The following is a 6,233-nucleotide window of genomic DNA, read 5'->3' as shown; positions in this document are numbered from 1 at the left end:
TAGATAGCTAAACTCCAAAGATGACATTGAAGCAACACAAAGGGCCATTGAGTTTAATTTAGACTGGTAAGGATTTTGTTGTAATATTAAATATGCTCACTCAACTTTTTGTTTTGATGGTGAAATATTTTGTTACTGAATTCAGGTATCTTGAGCCTGTGATTCTTGGAAGGTATCCGAGTTTGATGGTAGAGAGAGTAGGAAGCCGATTGCCTAAATTTTCGCCAACTGAGTCTGCACTCGTCAAAGGTTCCTACGATTTCATAGGCATAAATCACTACACTACATGGTATGCCAGCAAGAACAAAACCAACATACTTGGTGCTCTGCTCAATGACTCTGGTGCTATTACCCTTCGTATGACAACTCTATCAACTGATTCATTATACTTATCGCGAAATTCATTGTGCATTAAGAACTAAGCATTTTTTTGGTTGTGCTGTCGTATCTTGCAGCATCCAAAGGTATAAAGCCAATAGCAGACAGGGTATGTACTTTCGTATCTTTTGTATCTTGAATTGGAACGATATTTATGTTCTGTTATATTATATGTTCTCTATAATAACCAAAAAGTGTACGTGCAATAATGATGATATTTAATTACAGGCAAGTTCAATATGGTTGTACATAGTACCTCATGGTATTAGAAGCTTATTGAACTACATCAAGCAAAAGTATGAGAACCCTCTAATCATAATCACTGAAAATGGTAAGTTTCTAAATCTATAACGTAGCTACAAGAAAAGTGTGAATTACATGGAGATTTTCTTGGGGATTAGTATAAAAATTTGTACGAAAATAAGTTTCTTATGGTTCGAGCCTCTTATTTTGATTTCTTGAATTGTTACAGGAATGGATGATTCAAATAGCATATTCACATCACGAGAATATACTCTCAAGGATACAAAAAGGATCAATTGTCACAATAACTATCTTGCTAATCTGCTAGCTGCTATTAAGTAAGTTATTTGTGTCTAAAATTCTACTTGATCGACAAATTTAAAACACAACGTATTCATTCAATATTTGTTTTGGTGTATATGCAGAGAAGATGGTTGCAATGTGAAAGGATACTTTGTGTGGTCTTTGATGGATAACTGGGAATGGGCAGCTGGATTTTCGTCGAGATTTGGTCTTTAATATGTGGATTACAAGGACAACCTCAAGAGATATCCTAAAGATTCTGTGAACTGGTTCAAGAACTTCCTAGGATCTGCTTAAATTGATACATGTTACTTACAAGCACCATATATGCTTAAGTTCCACGCGTAAAAAGGTGTAACGCGATGTATACAAACATGTATTCTTTCACAATATCTTAATGTGATTCAATAGGTTCCACTCAGTTTGCTCATACATAGGTTGTTTGGTATCTCGTACGAGTTTTGTTATTGCTCGATCACTTCTTTTTCTGCTATTATGTGATTAATTTATACTCAAATTCAGTTGGATCATCCGTTCAAACAAGCTCAAAATAGGCATTTTGAGCTAATTTTGAGTTTTTTAGGAGTCAGAGTTGAGACTTAGTAGTGTGTTGTGCTAGTTGAGTCCTCCCTTTACATCCTAACTAGCAAACTGTTGAATCCATCCCATTTTTTAGTCAACTTTAGCTATTCAATTGGTACAAGCAATTGTTAAAAAGGAATAGTAATTGGAGTTGAAAATAAAAGATTTGGTGGTTGGCAAATTGGAAAAATTTGCAACCATTCTTGACTTTGCTATATTTACATATGTCATTAGTGACATAGGTATGGTTTTATCATTCTATAAAAAGAGCATTCTTGCTCATTTGTAGAATACACCAAGTTAGAGAGAAAAACCATTTTGAGAGCAAAGTGAGGTATTCCATAGACTATACAAGAAAATAGTTTGTGAAGAAAAATAGAGTGTGAGCGATATTTTAGTAAGACGGAAATCAAAAGAGTGTTGTTCCTTTTGAGTGTGTAGTAGTCACTTTGAGTATTGTATTCGTGACTACACAGTGTAAAATTCCTTACCATAGTAATATCAACTACTCCTCTTGGCCCGTGGTTTTTTCCCTTATTCAGAAGGGTTTCCACATAAAATTCTTGGTGTCGTTTTTTTCCCATTTTATTTTCATTACTTTTACCATATATATTTTTGTGCTTGTCCGCGTTTTTTCCAACAAAGTGGTATCAGAGCCAAGGTTTTATCTGAGTATGCTCTGTGGTTGCAGCAAAGTCTGATATATGCCATTTGGAAGGGGAAAATGAAAGATCTGCTTTATGTTAAGAATTTTTACAAACCAGTATTTACCACTGTAAAGCCTGATAATAAAATAGATGAAGAGTGGACTCTGTTGCATAGACAGGTTTGTGGATTCATTCGGCAATGGGTCAACGATAATGTGTTGAACCATATTTCTGGGGAAACACATGCTCGATCCCCTATGGGAGCATCTTGAAATTTTGTATGCTCGAAAGACTGGCAACAACAAAATGTTCTTAATAAAGCAGATGTTGAGTTTGAAGTATCATGATGGTTCTCCGATGACGGACCATCTGGATAATTTTCAGGGGATTATGAACCAATTATCTGCTATGGGCATCAAATTTGATGAAGAAATTCAAGGCTTGCTTCTACTTGGTTCCCTACCAGATTCTTGGGAAATATTTAGAACATCATTGTCAAATTCTGCTTGTGATCTCTATGGATTCCGCCAAGAGTAGTGTCTTGAACGAAGAGATGAGAAGAAAAACTAAAGGTTCCTCTTCGTCGGATGTCCTGATAACTGGCCCCAGGGAGAGAAATAAAACTCGTGGTTCTCAGCATAGAGAACAAAATAGGAGCAAATCCAAAGGCAGACTTAAGGATATTGAGTGCTATCATTGTGGCATGAAAAGGCACACAAAGAAGTTCTGCAGGAAGTTGAAGAGGGTGAACAAAAATAAAGAGGAAACTAAAGAAGATGGCAATGAAAATTGCCTAGCCACCGTCACCACCGAAGATCTTGTTACCGTTCTTGATGCAAACATGATAAATATTATTTGTGATGAGTTAAGCTGGGTTGTGGACACTGGTGCCGCATCTCATGTGACATCAAGGAAGGATTTTTTCTCTTCCTACACTCCTGGTGATTTTGGAACCTTGAGTATGGGTAATGAGACTGTTTCTAGGGTGGTTGGTATTGGTACAATTTGTTTGGAAACTAGTATTGGAACTAAACTAGTTTTGAACAATGTGAAACATGCTCCTGATGTTCGTCTGCACCTAATTTCTGTTGGTGTTTTAGATGATGAAGGATATGTTAGTACCAACGGTGATGGAAAATGGAAGCTCATTAAGGGTTCCTTGGTTGTGGCTCGTGGTAACAAACGTCGTGGTCTATACTGGACTACGGCATCTACTTGTGTTGATATGGTGAATGGGTTGAGAGAGATAGCTCTTCAACATTATGGCACAAGAGGCTTAGCCACATTAGCGAGAAAAGACTTAATGTTCTAGCCAAGAAGAAATTATTGTCAAATTTCCAAAGTGCTAAATTAGAAAAATGTGAGCACTGCTTGGCTGGTAAACAAAATAGAGTTTCCTTTAACTCCTACCCTCCTTCGAGAAAGACAGAGTTGCTTGAGTTAGTGCACTCTGATTTATGTGGTCCAATGAAGACAAAGACATTGGGTGGTGCACTTTACTTTGTTACTTTCATTGATGATTGCTCGAAAAAACTTTGGGTCTATGTCTTGAAGACTAAAGACCAAGTGTTAGGTGTCTTTAAGCAGTTTCAGGCTTCAGTTGAAAGAGAAACTGGAAAGAAAGTGAAATGTATTCGTACTGATAATGGTGGTGAATATTGTGGACCATTTGACGAATACTGCAAGCATCAAGGTATTAGACACCAGAAGACTCCTCCCAAGACTCCTCAGCTTAATGGTTTGGCTGAGAGGATGAACAGGACCTTGAATGGAAAGAGTTAGATATTTGCTTTCTGAAGCAAAGTTGTCGAACTCATTTTGGGGTGAGGCTTTATTGACCGTTGCACATGTTATTAATCTATCTTCTGTTGTTGCTTTGCAAAGTGATGTACCAAATAGTGTTTCGTATGGAAAGGAAGTTTCCTATGACCATTTGAGAGTATTTGGTTGCAAAGCTTTTGTACATGTGCCGAAAGATGAGAGGTCAAAGTTAGATGCCAAGACAAGGCAATGCATCTTCATTGGATATGGCCTAGATGAATTTGGTTACAGGTTATATGATCCAATTGAGAAGAAACTTGTGAGAAGCCGTGATATTATTTTCATGGAGAATCAAACAATTGAAGATATTGACAAAGCGCAAACGGTAGAATCTTCAAGTTTTGATGGTATAGTTCATCATGATGACATTTCTCACACAAGTGTGCATGATGTTATTGGGTTTGATAATCATGGTGACGCCTAGAATGATATATCGAATCAACATGTTGATGTTGATAATAACAATGATATTGTTATTGATGATCTTGTTGCTCATGAAGTTGTGGACGAATCAAATATTCCGCTTCGGAGGTCCACAAGACAGCGGTTTTCTTCCTCCCATTATTCACCCAATGAGTATGTGTTACTCACTGACGGGGGAGAACCTGAATGTTATGAGGAGGCCATGGAAGATGAGCACAAGAATCAATGGATTGAAGCCATGCAAGACGAGATGAAGTCTTTGCATGAGAACCACACTTATGAGTTGGTAAAATTGCCCAAGGGCATGAGAGCTTTGAAGAACAAGTGGGTGTTCAAAGTTAAAGTTGAAGAACACAACTTGAAGCCCAGGTACAAAGCTAGATTGGTTGTTAAGGGATTCGGTCAAAGGAAAGGTATTGACTTTGACGAAATATTTTCTCCTGTTGTGAAAATGTCCTCGATTCGCACAGTTCTAGGTTTGGCTGCTAGTCTTAATTTAGAGATTGAGCAGATGGATGTGAAGACGGCTTTCCTTCACGGTGACCTAGAAGAAGAGATTTATATGGAACAACCTGAGGGCTTCAAAGTAGATGGTAAAGAAAATTTTGTATGCAAACTCAAAGAGAGTCTCTATGGACTAAAACAAGCTCCCAGACAGTGGTACAAAAAGTTTGAATCTGTTATGGGGGAGCAAGGCTATAAGAAGACTTCTTCAGATCATTGCGTATTTGTACAAAAATTTTCTGACAATGATTTTATCATCCTTTTGTTGTATATGGATGATACGTTGATTGTGGGCAAGAATACTTCCAAGATTGACGAGCTGAAGAAAGAGTTGTGTAAGTCTTTTTCTATGAAAGACTTGGGTCATGCCAAGCAAATTTTGGGCATGAGAATTACTCGTCTTAGAGATAAAAGGAAGATTTATTTGTCCCAGAAGAAGTACATTGAACGCGTATTGGAGCGCTTCAATATGAAGAATGCTAAGCCTGTTAGTATACCTCTTGCTGGTCATATGAAGTTGAGCAAGAAGATGTGTCCTACAACTAGGGAGGAAAAAGTAAACATGCCAAAGTTCCATATTCCTCCGTCGTCGGAAGTCTAATGTATGCAATGGTGTGCACTAGACCTAATATTGCTCACGCAGTTGGTGTTGTCAGTAGATTTCTCGAAAATCCATGATAAGAGCATTGTGAAGCTGTGAAGTGGATAATTAGGTATCTTAGAGGAAGCTCAGATGAATGCTTGTGTTTTGGAGCATCAAATCCAATCTTGAAAGGCTATACAGATTCTGATATGGCAGGTGACCTTGATAACAGAAAATCCACTACTGGATATTTGTTTACTTTTTCAGGGGGAGCTATATCATGGCAGTCAAAGTTGCAGAAGTGTGTTGCACTATCTACAGCTAAAGCTGAGTATATTGCGGCTACTGAAGCCGGCGGAGATGATATGGCTAAAGAGATTTCTTCAAGAGCTTGGTTTGAATCAGATGGAGTATATTGTCTATTGTGACATTCAGAGTGCAATAGACTTGAGCAAGAACTCCATGTACCATGCAAGAACAAAACACATCGACGTCAGATATCATTGAATTCGTGAGGAAGTGGAGAATGAATCATTTCACGTCAAAAAGATTCACACAAGTGAAAATCCTGCAGATATGCTGACCAAGATGATACCAAAGGACAAGTTCGAGTTATGCAAAGAACTTATGGGTATGAGCTCTCTCTAAAGAAGTTGAAGATACCTTCTTCCAGTAAATGGGACTGGAGGGGGAGATTTGTTGAATCCATCCCATTTTTAGTCAACTTTAGCTATTCAATTGGTACAAGC

At 37.8% G+C, this 6,233-nt stretch overlaps 1 long non-coding RNA gene across 1 annotated transcript; it reads left to right on the top strand.

Annotated features, from left to right (window-relative positions):
* Nucleotides 1–439: 439 nt before the first annotated feature.
* On the top strand, nt 440–930 carry LOC107016725. The gene is made up of 3 exons (XR_003577199.1): nt 440–487; nt 607–709; nt 851–930. It is a non-coding gene; the product is annotated as an uncharacterized LOC107016725 (long non-coding RNA).
* Nucleotides 931–6,233: the final 5,303 nt, after the last annotated feature.

Source organism: Solanum pennellii, chromosome 1, assembly GCF_001406875.1.
Source record: "Solanum pennellii chromosome 1, SPENNV200".
Taxonomy (NCBI): Eukaryota; Viridiplantae; Streptophyta; class Magnoliopsida; order Solanales; family Solanaceae; genus Solanum; species Solanum pennellii.
This window is presented reverse-complemented; position numbering and strand designations above follow the sequence as displayed.